Below are 18,158 nucleotides of genomic sequence, written 5' to 3'. Positions count from 1 at the left end.
GAGACAGGATTGTGTCGAGGCACAGACGTGGGGAAGGGTACCGATACATTTCTGCAGCATTGAAGGTACCCAAGAACACAGTGGCTTCCATCATTCTTAAAAGGAAGAAGTTTGGAACCACCAATACTCTTCCAAGAGCCGGCTGCTCAGCCAAATCATCCCTACGGTGAATCAGCCCTTATTCAGGAGTTATTCACACGATAATTCCCGGGATCTCAAGCCTTATTGCTTAGTTAATGGACTAAGTCATTTCTGACTTCATTTGGTTCTGAGAGCGATAAATGCCCCACCCACCCACCCACCCAGCCAAAGTCACACCCTTAGTATGCTACTCATGCAGTTTCCGTAGTGTAGCGGTTATCACATTCGCCTAACATGCGAAAGGTCCCCGGTTCGAGACCGGGCGGAAACACATTTTAACAAATTAGATAGTACACCTATTCACTTAGGGCTCGATCCCAATTTAGGAATTCATGCTTTTCCTACGCACTTCTCAGTATTTGCTATTCAGACTTACCCTTTTAAGTCGCGTAACGCACTCTGCTGGGGTGGCTAGCTTGGGCGCTCTGAATAAATTCCTGCTACGTGTGGTCTGAGTTCCATAATGATTCAAATAGGCTACATGTCCCAAATTATTGCAATACTTTAGCTTAATATGATTCACTAATGCTAGCAATCCTCAGGAACAATTCACAAGGATGTGACAGATTAAAGAAAGGTCAACGGAATGAAAGTATGCCAAAATAAATGTATGTGGCTGTTACTGACAGTGGCTCCCGATAGTGGCTAATATTTAACATGATACAAATTGTCAAATAAAACTGGGGAAAGCCCCACAGTGGAGGTGTCATAATACCCATAAAACCTAGCGGTCAAACAGGGAAATGGTTCCAACCATTTTTCCACCATTCATTTTTCCCATATGGGATTTTAGAAACACTTAAAATAATACATTTGTAGGTCTTTATGATAGCCACATTAGCAGTTAATTAGCATTTAATTTTGGGGGGGTAAATACAGGCGAATATTTTTTATAAAAGTCACCTTGTCCGAGAGAGAATTACACGGTTACCATGCCAGGGTAAGCCAACAAGAAACACAGGCCTTTTTTAACTGTTTTTAAAATCCCCTGTGGGGAATATGAATGGTGGAAAAACGATTGGAACCATTTCCCTGTTCGACCGCTAGTTCTTATGGGTATTATGACTCCTACTGTGGTACTCTATTTGGGATATTATGGGCGGTAGACTTGTGGGCATTCCTAACATTTTCCATGACTTCCACTCTTTTTCTTGTAGTTTCTGTAGTGTAGTGGTTATCACGTTTGCCTCACACGCGAAAGGTACCCGGTTCGAAACCGGGCGGAAACAAATTTTAACAAAACAGATAGTGATGACAGAAACAGGGTCATAACTGAAAAAAAACGAAACAAATACATAGGCCTGCAGAATACATGAATAGACCAGTCTGAGACATGTCTTTCAATAACCAGAGGCAGATAGTGATAAGTGAAAAAAAACTAAACAAATACATAGGCCTACAGAATACATGAATAGACCAGTCTTAGACATGTCTTTCATTAACCAGAGGCAGATAGTGATAACTGAAAAAAACGAAACAAATACATAGGCCTGCAGAATACATGAATAGACCAGTCTTAGACATGTCTTTCAATAACCAGAGGCAATGCAATGTTATAAAACAGGTTGTTTGGATCCTGGATGCTAATTGGTTAATAGCAGGGAGTTGAAGCACCACCATCCCAGCATTCTGCAGGTAGTGCCTGTTAGCGGTTCCATTAGATTTATAAATGCGCATCCACTGTTCCACGGCCCAGCCAGTCAATTTATAAACTTCATCTCCCCTGGAAAAATGTGTCTAGACCAATGGTATTCAAACCTTTTCAGCAGGGACACCATTTTTTCCTCCAGAATTTCTGGGGTCCCCATTTTTTTGCAATCATTTCTTGTGATCCCACCCCAAATACAACTTTAAAATCGGTACGTTACATTTTTTTTTACATCAACAAATAACCTTCAATTACCCAATCAAATACTTTTTTTCTAATTAACTTTCTCAAAAACGTTTCTATATTGTCTCGTACAATAATCTGTACTCATAATTTTTTGTTCCTAAATAATGAATATATATATCCCCACTGCAGTCCCCCCGACCCCGACTTTAAATATCACTGGTCTAGACAATATTTCCCAATGCCCCTAGGCTAGCATATGGTTTGAAACAGTTGAGGTTTGTCTAAACCTTGCTGTCTGCCTCTCCAACCTGTGGATCAATGTTGCCGTTTTTTTGGTGACCTCCACCGTGCGATGTGTTTGAATGTGACCAGAATGACAGCTTCTCTGAGCCAGGCAAATTCATTTATCAGGTTCATTATAATGGATATATCCAAAGAAATGGCAATATAATCCTAGGTAAAACAAACAAAAGTGCAGACAGTTTTCTGTCATTTCAGCTGCTTGATGTGATTGTGTGATAGATTTAGTTGGCTGGCTAGCAAAGGAAAAGTATCTAGCCTGCATAGCTACAGTGCATTCGGAAAGTATTCAGACCCCTTACTTTTTTCCACATTTTGTTACGTTACAGCCTTATTCTGAAAACGGATTAAGTCAAATAAAATCTATCTACACACAATACCCCATAATGACAAAGCGATAACATATCATTTTTAATTCATAAAAAAAGATTTAAAAAATACCTTATTTACATACGTTTTCAGACCCTTTGCTATGAGTCTGGAAATTGAGCTCAGGTCCATCCTGTTTCCATTGATCATCCTTGAGATGTTTCTACAACTTGATTGGAGTCCACCTGTGGTAAATTCAATGGATTGGTCATGATTTGAAAAGGCACACACCTGTCTGTCTATATAAGGTTCCACAGTTGACAGTGCATGTCAGAGCATAAACTAAGCCATGAGGTGGAAGGAATTGTCCCTAGAGCTCCGAGACAGGATTGTGTCGAGGCACAGACGTGGGGAAGGGTACCGATACATTTCTGCAGCATTGAAGGTACCCAAGAACACAGTGGCTTCCATCATTCTTAAAAGGAAGAAGTTTGGAACCACCAATACTCTTCCAAGAGCCGGCTGCTCAGCCAAATCATCCCTACGGTGAATCAGCCCTTATTCAGGAGTTATTCACACGATAATTCCCGGGATCTCAAGCCTTATTGCTTAGTTAATGGACTAAGTCATTTCTGACTTCATTTGGTTCTGAGAGCGATAAATGCCCCACCCACCCACCCACCCAGCCAAAGTCACACCCTTAGTATGCTACTCATGCAGTTTCCGTAGTGTAGCGGTTATCACATTCGCCTAACACGCGAAAGGTCCCCGGTTCGAGACCGGGCGGAAACACATTTTAACAAATTAGATAGTACACCTATTCACTTAGGGCTCGATCCCAATTTAGGAATTCATGCTTTTCCTACGCACTTCTCAGTATTTGCTATTCAGACTTACCCTTTTAAGTCGCGTAACGCACTCTGCTGGGGTGGCTAGCTTGGGCGCTCTGAATAAATTCCTGCTACGTGTGGTCTGAGTTCCATAATGATTCAAATAGGCTACATGTCCCAAATTATTGCAATACTTTAGCTTAATATGATTCACTAATGCTAGCAATCCTCAGGAACAATTCACAAGGATGTGACAGATTAAAGAAAGGTCAACGGAATGAAAGTATGCCAAAATAAATGTATGTGGCTGTTACTGACAGTGGCTCCCGATAGTGGCTAATATTTAACATGATACAAATTGTCAAATAAAACTGGGGAAAGCCCCACAGTGGAGGTGTCATAATACCCATAAAACCTAGCGGTCAAACAGGGAAATGGTTCCAACCATTTTTCCACCATTCATTTTTCCCATATGGGATTTTAGAAACACTTAAAATAATACATTTGTAGGTCTTTATGATAGCCACATTAGCAGTTAATTAGCATTTAATTTTGGGGGGGTAAATACAGGCGAATATTTTTTATAAAAGTCACCTTGTCCGAGAGAGAATTACACGGTTACCATGCCAGGGTAAGCCAACAAGAAACACAGGCCTTTTTTAACTGTTTTTAAAATCCCCTGTGGGTATATGAATGGTGGAAAAACGATTGGAACCATTTCCCTGTTCGACCGCTAGTTCTTATGGGTATTATGACTCCTACTGTGGTACTCTATTTGGGATATTATGGGCGGTAGACTTGTGGGCATTCCTAACATTTTCCATGACTTCCACTCTTTTTCTTGTAGTTTCTGTAGTGTAGTGGTTATCACGTTTGCCTCACACGCGAAAGGTACCCGGTTCGAAACCGGGCGGAAACAAATTTTAACAAAACAGATAGTGATGACAGAAACAGGGTCATAACTGAAAAAAAACGAAACAAATACATAGGCCTGCAGAATACATGAATAGACCAGTCTGAGACATGTCTTTCAATAACCAGAGGCAGATAGTGATAAGTGAAAAAAAACTAAACAAATACATAGGCCTACAGAATACATGAATAGACCAGTCTTAGACATGTCTTTCATTAACCAGAGGCAGATAGTGATAACTGAAAAAAACGAAACAAATACATAGGCCTGCAGAATACATGAATAGACCAGTCTTAGACATGTCTTTCAATAACCAGAGGCAATGCAATGTTATAAAACAGGTTGTTTGGATCCTGGATGCTAATTGGTTAATAGCAGGGAGTTGAAGCACCACCATCCCAGCATTCTGCAGGTAGTGCCTGTTAGCGGTTCCATTAGATTTATAAATGCGCATCCACTGTTCCACGGCCCAGCCAGTCAATTTATAAACTTCATCTCCCCTGGAAAAATGTGTCTAGACCAATGGTATTCAAACCTTTTCAGCAGGGACACCATTTTTTCCTCCAGAATTTCTGGGGTCCCCATTTTTTTGCAATCATTTCTTGTGATCCCACCCCAAATACAACTTTAAAATCGGTACGTTACATTTTTTTTTACATCAACAAATAACCTTCAATTACCCAATCAAATACTTTTTTTCTAATTAACTTTCTCAAAAACGTTTCTATATTGTCTCGTACAATAATCTGTACTCATAATTTTTTGCTCCTAAATAATGAATATATATATCCCCACTGCAGTCCCCCCGACCCCGACTTTAAATATCACTGGTCTAGACAATATTTCCCAAAGCCCCTAGGCTAGCATATGGTTTGAAACAGTTGAGGTTTGTCTAAACCTTGCTGTCTGCCTCTCCAACCTGTGGATCAATGTTGCCGTTTTTTTGGTGACCTCCACCGTGCGATGTGTATGAATGTGACCAGAATGACAGCTTCTCTGAGCCAGGCAAATTCATTTATCAGGTTCATTATAATGGATATATCCAAAGAAATGGCAATATAATCCTAGGTAAAACAAACAAAAGTGCAGACAGTTTTCTGTCATTTCAGCTGCTTGATGTGATTGTGTGATAGATTTAGTTGGCTGGCTAGCAAAAGAAAAGTAGCTAGCCTGCATAGCTACAGTGCATTCGGAAAGTATTCAGACCCCTTACTTTTTTCCACATTTTGTTACGTTACAGCCTTATTCTGAAAACGGATTAAGTCAAATAAAATCTATCTACACACAATACCCCATAATGACAAAGCGATAACATATCATTTTTAATTCATAAAAAAAGATTTAAAAAATACCTTATTTACATACGTTTTCAGACCCTTTGCTATGAGTCTGGAAATTGAGCTCAGGTCCATCCTGTTTCCATTGATCATCCTTGAGATGTTTCTACAACTTGATTGGAGTCCACCTGTGGTAAATTCAATGGATTGGTCATGATTTGAAAAGGCACACACCTGTCTGTCTATATAAGGTTCCACAGTTGACAGTGCATGTCAGAGCATAAACTAAGCCATGAGGTGGAAGGAATTGTCCCTAGAGCTCCGAGACAGGATTGTGTCGAGGCACAGACGTGGGGAAGGGTACCGATACATTTCTGCAGCATTGAAGGTACCCAAGAACACAGTGGCTTCCATCATTCTTAAAAGGAAGAAGTTTGGAACTGGCTGCTCAGCCAAACCATCCCTACGGTGAATCAGCCCTTATTCAGGAGTTATTCACACGATAATTCCCGGGATCTCAAGCCTTATTGCTTAGTTAATGGACTAAGTCATTTCTGACTTCATTTGGTTCTGAGAGCGATAAATGCCCCACCCACCCACCCACCCAGCCAAAGTCACACCCTTAGTATCCTACTCACGCAGTTTCCGTAGTGTAGTGGTTTTCACGTTTGCCTAACACGCGAAAGGTCCCCAGTTCCAGACCGGGCGGAAACACATTTTAACAAATTAGATAGTAATCCTATTCACTTAGGGCTCGATCCCAATTTAGGAATTCATGCTTTTCCTACGCACTTCTCAGTATTTGCTATTCAGACTTACCCTTTTAAGTCGCGTAACGCACTCTGCTGGGGTGGCTAGCTTGGGCGCTCTGAATAAATTCCTGCTACGTGTGGTCTGAGTTCCATAATGATTCAAATAGGCTACATGTCCCAAATTATTGCAATACTTTAGCTTAATATGATTCACTAATGCTAGCAACCCTCAGGAACAATTCACAAGGATGTGACAGATTAAAGAAAGGTCAACGGAATGAAAGTATGCCAAAATAAATGTATGTGGCTGTTACTGACAGTGGCTCCCGATAGTGGCTAATATTTAACATGATACAAATTGTCAAATAAAACTGGGGAAAGCCCCACAGTGGAGGTGTCATAATACCCATAAAACCTAGCGGTCAAACAGGGAAATGGTTCCAACCATTTTTCCACCATTCATTTTTCCCATATGGGATTTTAGAAACACTTAAAATAATACATTTGTAGTTCTTTATGATAGCCACATTAGCAGTTAATTAGCATTTAATTTTGGGGGGGTAAATACAGGCGAATATTTTTTATAAAAGTCACCTTGTCCTAGAGAGAATTACACGGTTACCATGCCAGGGTAAGCCAACAAGAAACACAGGCCTTTTTTAACTGTTTTTAAAATCCCCTGTGGGGAATATGAATGGTGGAAAAACGATTGGAACCATTTCCCTGTTCGACCGCTAGTTCTTATGGGTATTATGACTCCTACTGTGGTACTCTATTTGGGATATTATGGGCAGTAGACTTGTGGGCATTCCTAACATTTTCCATGACTTCCCTGTTTTTCTTGCAGTTTCCGTAGTGTAGTGGTTATCACAGTCGCCTCACATGCGAAAGGTCCACGGTTCGAAACCGGGCGAAAACAAATTTTAACAAAACAGATAGTGATGACAGAAACAGGTTCATAACTGAAAAAAACGAAACAAATACATAGGCCTACAGAATACATGAATAGACCAGTCTTAGACATGTCTTTCATTAACCAGAGGCAGATAGTGATAACTGAAAAAAACGAAACAAATACATAGGCCTGCAGAATACATGAATAGACCAGTCTTAGACATGTCTTTCAATAACCAGAGGCAATGCAATGTTATAAAACAGGTTGTTTGGATCCTGGATGCTAATTGGTTAATAGCAGGGAGTTGAAGCACCACCATCCCAGCATTCTGCGGGTAGTGCCTGTTAGCGGTTCCATTAGATTTATAAATGCGCATCCACTGTTCCACGGCCCTGCCAGGCAATTTATAAACTTCATCTCCCCTGGAAAAATGTGTCTAGGCCAATGGTATTCAAACCTTTTCAGCAGGGACACCATTTTTTCCTCCAGAATTTCTGGGGTCCCCATTTTTTTGCAATCATTTCTTGTGATCCCACCCCAAATACAACTTTAAAATCGGTACGTTACATTTTTTTTTACATCAACAAATAACCTTCAATTACCCAATCAAATACTTTTTTTCTAATTAACTTTCTCAAAAACGTTTCTATATTGTCTCATACAATAATCTGAACTCATAATTTTTTGTTCCTAAATAATGAATATATATATCCCCACTGCAGTCCCCCCGACCCCGACTTTAAATATCACTGGTCTAGACAATATTTCCCAATGCCCCTAGGCTAGCATATGGTTTGAAACAGTTAAGGTTTGTCTAAACCTTGCTGTCTGCCTCTCCAACCTGTGGATCAATGTTGCCGTTTTTTTGGTGACCTCCACCGTGCGATGTGTATGAATGTGACCAGAATGACAGCTTCTCTGAGCCAGGCAAATTCATTTATCAGGGTCATTATAATGGATATATCCAAAGAAATGGCAATATAATCCTAGGTAAAAAAAACAAAAGTGCAGACAGTTTTCTGTCATTTCAGCTGCTTGATGTGATTGTGCCTTATTCTGAAAACGGATTAAGTCAAATAAAATCTATCTACACACAATACCCCATAATGACAAAGCGATAACATATCATTTTTAATTCATAAAAAAAGATTTAAAAAATACCTTATTTACAAACGTTTTCAGACCCTTTGCTATGAGTCTGGAAATTGAGCTCAGGTCCATCCTGTTTCCATTGATCATCCTTGAGATGTTTCTACAACTTGATTGGAGTCCACCTGTGGTAAATTCAATGGATTGGTCATGATTTGAAAAGGCACACACCTGTCTGTCTATATAAGGTTCCACAGTTGACAGTGCATGTCAGAGCATAAACTAAGCCATGAGGTGGAAGGAATTGTCCCTAGAGCTCCGAGACAGGATTGTGTCGAGGCACAGACGTGGGGAAGGGTACCGATACATTTCTGCAGCATTGAAGGTACCCAAGAACACAGTGGCTTCCATCATTCTTAAAAGGAAGAAGTTTGGAACCACCAAGACTCTTCCAAGAGCCGGCTGCTCAGCCAAACCATCCCTACGGTGAATCAGCCCTTATTCAGGAGTTAATCACACGATAATTCCCGGGATCTCAAGCCTTATTGCTTAGTTAATGGACTAAGTCATTTCTGACTTCATTTGGTTCTGAGAGCGATAAATGCCCCACCCACCCACCCACCCAGCCAAAGTCACACCCTTAGTATCCTACTCACGCAGTTTCCGTAGTGTAGCGGTTATCACGTTTGCCTAACACGCGAAAGGTCCCCGGTTCGAGACCGGGCGGAAACACATTTTAACAAATTAGATAGTACACCTATTCACTTAGGGCTCGATCCCAATTTAGGAATTCATGCTTTTCCTACGCACTTCTCAGTATTTGCTATTCAGACTTACCCTTTTAAGTCGCGTAACGCACTCTGCTGGGGTGGCTAGCTTGGGCGCTCTGAATAAATTCCTGCTACGTGTGGTCTGAGTTCCATAATGATTCAAATAGGCTACATGTCCCAAATTATTGCAATACTTTAGCTTAATATGATTCACTAATGCTAGCAATCCTCAGGAACAATTCACAAGGATGTGACAGATTAAAGAAAGGTCAACGGAATGAAAGTATGCCAAAATAAATGTATGTGGCTGTTACTGACAGTGGCTCCCGATAGTGGCTAATATTTAACATGATACAAATTGTCAAATAAAACTGGGGAAAGCCCCACAGTGGAGGTGTCATAATACCCATAAAACCTAGCGGTCAAACAGGGAAATGGTTCCAACCATTTTTCCACCATTCATTTTTCCCATATGGGATTTTAGAAACACTTAAAATAATACATTTGTAGTTCTTTATGATAGCCACATTAGCAGTTAATTAGCATTTAATTTTGGGGGGGTAAATACAGGCGAATATTTTTTATAAAAGTCACCTTGTCCGAGAGAGAATTACACGGTTACCATGCCAGGGTAAGCCAACAAGAAACACAGGCCTTTTTTAACTGTTTTTAAAATCCCCTGTGGGGAATATGAATGGTGGAAAAACGATTGGAACCATTTCCCTGTTCGACCGCTAGTTCTTATGGGTATTATGACTCCTACTGTGGTACTCTATTTGGGATATTATGGGCGGTAGACTTGTGGGCATTCCTAACATTTTCCATGACTTCCACTCTTTTCCTTGTAGTTTCTGTAGTGTAGTGGTTATCACGTTCGCCTCACACGCGAAAGGTCCCCGGTTCGAAACCGGGTGGAAACAAATTTTAACAAAACAGATAGTGATGACAGAAACAGGGTCATAACTGAAAAAAACGAAACAAATACATAGGCCTGCAGAATACATGAATAGACCAGTCTTAGACATGTCTTTCAATAACCAGAGGCAGATAGTGATAAGTGAAAAAAAACTAAACAAATACATAGGCCTACAGAATACATGAATAGACCAGTCTTAGACATGTCTTTCATTAACCAGAGGCAGATAGTGATAACTGAAAAAAACGAAACAAATACATAGGCCTGCAGAATACATGAATAGACCAGTCTTAGACATGTCTTTCAATAACCAGAGGCAATGCAATGTTATAAAACAGGTTGTTTGGATCCTGGATGCTAATTGGTTAATAGCAGGGAGTTGAAGCACCACCATCCCAGCATTCTGCAGGTAGTGCCTGTTAGCGGTTCCATTAGATTTATAAATGCGCATCCACTGTTCCACGGCCCAGCCAGTCAATTTATAAACTTCATCTCCCCTGGAAAAATGTGTCTAGACCAATGGTATTCAAACCTTTTCAGCAGGGACACCATTTTTTCCTCCAGAATTTCTGGGGTCCCCATTTTTTTGCAATCATTTCTTGTGATCCCACCCCAAATACAACTTTAAAATCGGTACGTTACATTTTTTTTTACATCAACAAATAACCTTCAATTACCCAATCAAATACTTTTTTTCTAATTAACTTTCTCAAAAACGTTTCTATATTGTCTCGTACAATAATCTGTACTCATAATTTTTTGTTCCTAAATAATGAATATATATATCCCCACTGCAGTCCCCCCGACCCCGACTTTAAATATCACTGGTCTAGACAATATTTCCCAATGCCCCTAGGCTAGCATATGGTTTGAAACAGTTGAGGTTTGTCTAAACCTTGCTGTCTGCCTCTCCAACCTGTGGATCAATGTTGCCGTTTTTTTGGTGACCTCCACCGTGCGATGTGTTTGAATGTGACCAGAATGACAGCTTCTCTGAGCCAGGCAAATTCATTTATCAGGTTCATTATAATGGATATATCCAAAGAAATGGCAATATAATCCTAGGTAAAACAAACAAAAGTGCAGACAGTTTTCTGTCATTTCAGCTGCTTGATGTGATTGTGTGATAGATTTAGTTGGCTGGCTAGCAAAGGAAAAGTATCTAGCCTGCATAGCTACAGTGCATTCGGAAAGTATTCAGACCCCTTACTTTTTTCCACATTTTGTTACGTTACAGCCTTATTCTGAAAACGGATTAAGTCAAATAAAATCTATCTACACACAATACCCAATAATGACAAAGCGATAACATATCATTTTTAATTCATAAAAAAAGATTTAAAAAATACCTTATTTACATACGTTTTCAGACCCTTTGCTATGAGTCTGGAAATTGAGCTCAGGTCCATCCTGTTTCCATTGATCATCCTTGAGATGTTTCTACAACTTGATTGGAGTCCACCTGTGGTAAATTCAATGGATTGGTCATGATTTGAAAAGGCACACACCTGTCTGTCTATATAAGGTTCCACAGTTGACAGTGCATGTCAGAGCATAAACTAAGCCATGAGGTGGAAGGAATTGTCCCTAGAGCTCCGAGACAGGATTGTGTCGAGGCACAGACGTGGGGAAGGGTACCGATACATTTCTGCAGCATTGAAGGTACCCAAGAACACAGTGGCTTCCATCATTCTTAAAAGGAAGAAGTTTGGAACCACCAATACTCTTCCAAGAGCCGGCTGCTCAGCCAAATCATCCCTACGGTGAATCAGCCCTTATTCAGGAGTTATTCACACGATAATTCCCGGGATCTCAAGCCTTATTGCTTAGTTAATGGACTAAGTCATTTCTGACTTCATTTGGTTCTGAGAGCGATAAATGCCCCACCCACCCACCCACCCAGCCAAAGTCACACCCTTAGTATGCTACTCAAGCAGTTTCCGTAGTGTAGCGGTTATCACATTCGCCTAACACGCGAAAGGTCCCCGGTTCGAGACCGGGCGGAAACACATTTTAACAAATTAGATAGTACACCTATTCACTTAGGGCTCGATCCCAATTTAGGAATTCATGCTTTTCCTACGCACTTCTCAGTATTTGCTATTCAGACTTACCCTTTTAAGTCGCGTAACGCACTCTGCTGGGGTGGCTAGCTTGGGCGCTCTGAATAAATTCCTGCTACGTGTGGTCTGAGTTCCATAATGATTCAAATAGGCTACATGTCCCAAATTATTGCAATACTTTAGCTTAATATGATTCACTAATGCTAGCAATCCTCAGGAACAATTCACAAGGATGTGACAGATTAAAGAAAGGTCAACGGAATGAAAGTATGCCAAAATAAATGTATGTGGCTGTTACTGACAGTGGCTCCCGATAGTGGCTAATATTTAACATGATACAAATTGTCAAATAAAACTGGGGAAAGCCCCACAGTGGAGGTGTCATAATACCCATAAAACCTAGCGGTCAAACAGGGAAATGGTTCCAACCATTTTTCCACCATTCATTTTTCCCATATGGGATTTTAGAAACACTTAAAATAATACATTTGTAGGTCTTTATGATAGCCACATTAGCAGTTAATTAGCATTTAATTTTGGGGGGGTAAATACAGGCGAATATTTTTTATAAAAGTCACCTTGTCCGAGAGAGAATTACACGGTTACCATGCCAGGGTAAGCCAACAAGAAACACAGGCCTTTTTTAACTGTTTTTAAAATCCCCTGTGGGGAATATGAATGGTGGAAAAACGATTGGAACCATTTCCCTGTTCGACCGCTAGTTCTTATGGGTATTATGACTCCTACTGTGGTACTCTATTTGGGATATTATGGGCGGTAGACTTGTGGGCATTCCTAACATTTTCCATGACTTCCACTCTTTTTCTTGTAGTTTCTGTAGTGTAGTGGTTATCACGTTTGCCTCACACGCGAAAGGTACCCGGTTCGAAACCGGGCGGAAACAAATTTTAACAAAACAGATAGTGATGACAGAAACAGGGTCATAACTGAAAAAAAACGAAACAAATACATAGGCCTGCAGAATACATGAATAGACCAGTCTGAGACATGTCTTTCAATAACCAGAGGCAGATAGTGATAAGTGAAAAAAAACTAAACAAATACATAGGCCTACAGAATACATGAATAGACCAGTCTTAGACATGTCTTTCATTAACCAGAGGCAGATAGTGATAACTGAAAAAAACGAAACAAATACATAGGCCTGCAGAATACATGAATAGACCAGTCTTAGACATGTCTTTCAATAACCAGAGGCAATGTTATAAAACAGGTTGTTTGGATCCTGGATGCTAATTGGTTAATAGCAGGGAGTTGAAGCACCACCATCCCAGCATTCTGCAGGTAGTGCCTGTTAGCGGTTCCATTAGATTTATAAATGCGCATCCACTGTTCCACGGCCCAGCCAGTCAATTTATAAACTTCATCTCCCCTGGAAAAATGTGTCTAGACCAATGGTATTCAAACCTTTTCAGCAGGGACACCATTTTTTCCTCCAGAATTTCTGGGGTCCCCATTTTTTTGCAATCATTTCTTGTGATCCCACCCCAAATACAACTTTAAAATCGGTACGTTACATTTTTTTTTACATCAACAAATAACCTTCAATTACCCAATCAAATACTTTTTTTCTAATTAACTTTCTCAAAAACGTTTCTATATTGTCTCGTACAATAATCTGTACTCATAATTTTTTGCTCCTAAATAATGAATATATATATCCCCACTGCAGTCCCCCCGACCCCGACTTTAAATATCACTGGTCTAGACAATATTTCCCAAAGCCCCTAGGCTAGCATATGGTTTGAAACAGTTGAGGTTTGTCTAAACCTTGCTGTCTGCCTCTCCAACCTGTGGATCAATGTTGCCGTTTTTTTGGTGACCTCCACCGTGCGATGTGTATGAATGTGACCAGAATGACAGCTTCTCTGAGCCAGGCAAATTCATTTATCAGGTTCATTATAATGGATATATCCAAAGAAATGGCAATATAATCCTAGGTAAAACAAACAAAAGTGCAGACAGTTTTCTGTCATTTCAGCTGCTTGATGTGATTGTGTGATAGATTTAGTTGGCTGGCTAGCAAAAGAAAAGTAGCTAGCCTGCATAGCTACAGTGCATTCGGAAAGTATTCAGACCCCTTAATTTTTTCCACATTTTGTTACGTTACAGCCTTATTCTGAAAACGGATTAAGTCAAATAAAATCTATCTACACACAATACCCCATAATGACAAAGCGATAACATATCATTTTTAATTCATAAAAAAAGATTTAAAAAATACCTTATTTACAAACGTTTTCAGACCCTTTGCTATGAGTCTGGAAATTGAGCTCAGGTCCATCCTGTTTCCATTGATCATCCTTGAGATGTTTCTACAACTTGATTGGAGTCCACCTGTGGTAAATTCAATGGATTGGTCATGATTTGAAAAGGCACACACCTGTCTGTCTATATAAGGTTCCACAGTTGACAGTGCATGTCAGAGCATAAACTAAGCCATGAGGTGGAAGGAATTGTCCCTAGAGCTCCGAGACAGGATTGTGTCGAGGCACAGACGTGGGGAAGGGTACCGATACATTTCTGCAGCATTGAAGGTACCCAAGAACACAGTGGCTTCCATCATTCTTAAAAGGAAGAAGTTTGGAACCACCAAGACTCTTCCAAGAGCCGGCTGCTCAGCCAAACCATCCCTACGGTGAATCAGCCCTTATTCAGGAGTTAATCACACGATAATTCCCGGGATCTCAAGCCTTATTGCTTAGTTAATGGACTAAGTCATTTCTGACTTCATTTGGTTCTGAGAGCGATAAATGCCCCACCCACCCACCCACCCAGCCAAAGTCACACCCTTAGTATCCTACTCACGCAGTTTCCGTAGTGTAGCGGTTATCACGTTTGCCTAACACGCGAAAGGTCCCCGGTTCGAGACCGGGCGGAAACACATTTTAACAAATTAGATAGTACACCTATTCACTTAGGGCTCGATCCCAATTTAGGAATTCATGCTTTTCCTACGCACTTCTCAGTATTTGCTATTCAGACTTACCCTTTTAAGTCGCGTAACGCACTCTGCTGGGGTGGCTAGCTTGGGCGCTCTGAATAAATTCCTGCTACGTGTGGTCTGAGTTCCATAATGATTCAAATAGGCTACATGTCCCAAATTATTGCAATACTTTAGCTTAATATGATTCACTAATGCTAGCAATCCTCAGGAACAATTCACAAGGATGTGACAGATTAAAGAAAGGTCAACGGAATGAAAGTATGCCAAAATAAATGTATGTGGCTGTTACTGACAGTGGCTCCCGATAGTGGCTAATATTTAACATGATACAAATTGTCAAATAAAACTGGGGAAAGCCCCACAGTGGAGGTGTCATAATACCCATAAAACCTAGCGGTCAAACAGGGAAATGGTTCCAACCATTTTTCCACCATTCATTTTTCCCATATGGGATTTTAGAAACACTTAAAATAATACATTTGTAGTTCTTTATGATAGCCACATTAGCAGTTAATTAGCATTTAATTTTGGGGGGGTAAATACAGGCGAATATTTTTTATAAAAGTCACCTTGTCCGAGAGAGAATTACACGGTTACCATGCCAGGGTAAGCCAACAAGAAACACAGGCCTTTTTTAACTGTTTTTAAAATCCCCTGTGGGGAATATGAATGGTGGAAAAACGATTGGAACCATTTCCCTGTTCGACCGCTAGTTCTTATGGGTATTATGACTCCTACTGTGGTACTCTATTTGGGATATTATGGGCGGTAGACTTGTGGGCATTCCTAACATTTTCCATGACTTCCACTCTTTTCCTTGTAGTTTCTGTAGTGTAGTGGTTATCACGTTCGCCTCACACGCGAAAGGTCCCCGGTTCGAAACCGGGTGGAAACAAATTTTAACAAAACAGATAGTGATGACAGAAACAGGGTCATAACTGAAAAAAACGAAACAAATACATAGGCCTGCAGAATACATGAATAGACCAGTCTAAGACATGTCTTTCAATAACCAGAGGCAGATAGTGATAAGTGAAAAAAAACTAAACAAATACATAGGCCTACAGAATACATGAATAGACCAGTCTTAGACATGTCTTTCATTAACCAGAGGCAGATAGTGATAACTGAAAAAAACGAAACAAATACATAGGCCTGCAGAATACATGAATAGACCAGTCTTAGACATGTCTTTCAATAACCAGAGGCAATGCAATGTTATAAAACAGGTTGTTTGGATCCTGGATGCTAATTGGTTAATAGCAGGGAGTTGAAGCACCACCATCCCAGCATTCTGCAGGTAGTGCCTGTTAGCGGTTCCATTAGATTTATAAATGCGCATCCACTGTTCCACGGCCCAGCCAGTCAATTTATAAACTTCATCTCCCCTGGAAAAATGTGTCTAGACCAATGGTATTCAAACCTTTTCAGCAGGGACACCATTTTTTCCTCCAGAATTTCTGGGGTCCCCATTTTTTTGCAATCATTTCTTGTGATCCCACCCCAAATACAACTTTAAAATCGGTACGTTACATTTTTTTTTACATCAACAAATAACCTTCAATTACCCAATCAAATACTTTTTTTCTAATTAACTTTCTCAAAAACGTTTCTATATTGTCTCGTACAATAATCTGTACTCATAATTTTTTGTTCCTAAATAATGAATATATATATCCCCACTGCAGTCCCCCCGACCCCGACTTTAAATATCACTGGTCTAGACAATATTTCCCAATGCCCCTAGGCTAGCATATGGTTTGAAACAGTTGAGGTTTGTCTAAACCTTGCTGTCTGCCTCTCCAACCTGTGGATCAATGTTGCCGTTTTTTTGGTGACCTCCACCGTGCGATGTGTTTGAATGTGACCAGAATGACAGCTTCTCTGAGCCAGGCAAATTCATTTATCAGGTTCATTATAATGGATATATCCAAAGAAATGGCAATATAATCCTAGGTAAAACAAACAAAAGTGCAGACAGTTTTCTGTCATTTCAGCTGCTTGATGTGATTGTGTGATAGATTTAGTTGGCTGGCTAGCAAAGGAAAAGTATCTAGCCTGCATAGCTACAGTGCATTCGGAAAGTATTCAGACCCCTTACTTTTTTCCACATTTTGTTACGTTACAGCCTTATTCTGAAAACGGATTAAGTCAAATAAAATCTATCTACACACAATACCCAATAATGACAAAGCGATAACATATCATTTTTAATTCATAAAAAAAGATTTAAAAAATACCTTATTTACATACGTTTTCAGACCCTTTGCTATGAGTCTGGAAATTGAGCTCAGGTCCATCCTGTTTCCATTGATCATCCTTGAGATGTTTCTACAACTTGATTGGAGTCCACCTGTGGTAAATTCAATGGATTGGTCATGATTTGAAAAGGCACACACCTGTCTGTCTATATAAGGTTCCACAGTTGACAGTGCATGTCAGAGCATAAACTAAGCCATGAGGTGGAAGGAATTGTCCCTAGAGCTCCGAGACAGGATTGTGTCGAGGCACAGACGTGGGGAAGGGTACCGATACATTTCTGCAGCATTGAAGGTACCCAAGAACACAGTGGCTTCCATCATTCTTAAAAGGAAGAAGTTTGGAACCACCAATACTCTTCCAAGAGCCGGCTGCTCAGCCAAACCATCCCTACGGTGAATCAGCCCTTATTCAGGAGTTATTCACACGATAATTCCCGGGATCTCAAGCCTTATTGCTTAGTTAATGGACTAAGTCATTTCTGACTTCATTTGGTTCTGAGAGCGATAAATGCCCCACCCACCCACCCACCCAGCCAAAGTCACACCCTTAGTATGCTACTCATGCAGTTTCTGTAGTGTAGCGGTTATCACATTCGCCTAACACGCGAAAGGTCCCCGGTTCGAGACCGGGCGGAAACACATTTTAACAAATTAGATAGTACACCTATTCACTTAGGGCTCGATCCCAATTTAGGAATTCATGCTTTTCCTACGCACTTCTCAGTATTTGCTATTCAGACTTACCCTTTTAAGTCGCGTAACGCACTCTGCTGGGGTGGCTAGCTTGGGCGCTCTGAATAAATTCCTGCTACGTGTGGTCTGAGTTCCATAATGATTCAA

General features: G+C 40.4%; 8 non-coding genes across 8 annotated transcripts; all 8 read left to right on the top strand.

Annotated features, from left to right (window-relative positions):
- The first annotated feature begins 339 nt into the window (after positions 1-339).
- trnav-aac (transfer RNA valine (anticodon AAC)) lies at positions 340-412 on the top strand. Its single transcript has one exon. It is a non-coding gene; the product is annotated as a tRNA-Val (tRNA).
- A 2,891-nt stretch (positions 413-3,303) lies between these two features.
- On the top strand, positions 3,304-3,376 carry trnav-aac (transfer RNA valine (anticodon AAC)). The gene has a single exon. It is a non-coding gene; the product is annotated as a tRNA-Val (tRNA).
- A 5,623-nt stretch (positions 3,377-8,999) lies between these two features.
- Positions 9,000-9,072, top strand: trnav-aac (transfer RNA valine (anticodon AAC)). Its single transcript has one exon. It is a non-coding gene; the product is annotated as a tRNA-Val (tRNA).
- An 885-nt stretch (positions 9,073-9,957) lies between these two features.
- trnav-cac (transfer RNA valine (anticodon CAC)) lies at positions 9,958-10,030 on the top strand. The gene has a single exon. It is a non-coding gene; the product is annotated as a tRNA-Val (tRNA).
- Positions 10,031-11,962: 1,932 nt separating this feature from the next.
- trnav-aac (transfer RNA valine (anticodon AAC)) lies at positions 11,963-12,035 on the top strand. Its single transcript has one exon. It is a non-coding gene; the product is annotated as a tRNA-Val (tRNA).
- Positions 12,036-14,921: 2,886 nt separating this feature from the next.
- On the top strand, positions 14,922-14,994 carry trnav-aac (transfer RNA valine (anticodon AAC)). The gene has a single exon. It is a non-coding gene; the product is annotated as a tRNA-Val (tRNA).
- Positions 14,995-15,879: 885 nt separating this feature from the next.
- On the top strand, positions 15,880-15,952 carry trnav-cac (transfer RNA valine (anticodon CAC)). The gene has a single exon. It is a non-coding gene; the product is annotated as a tRNA-Val (tRNA).
- A 1,932-nt stretch (positions 15,953-17,884) lies between these two features.
- On the top strand, positions 17,885-17,957 carry trnav-aac (transfer RNA valine (anticodon AAC)). The gene has a single exon. It is a non-coding gene; the product is annotated as a tRNA-Val (tRNA).
- Positions 17,958-18,158: the final 201 nt, after the last annotated feature.

Source organism: Salmo salar, chromosome 14 (assembly GCF_965601325.2).
Source record: "Salmo salar chromosome 14, fSalSal1, whole genome shotgun sequence".
Classification (NCBI taxonomy): domain Eukaryota; kingdom Metazoa; phylum Chordata; class Actinopteri; order Salmoniformes; family Salmonidae; genus Salmo; species Salmo salar.
This window is presented reverse-complemented; position numbering and strand designations above follow the sequence as displayed.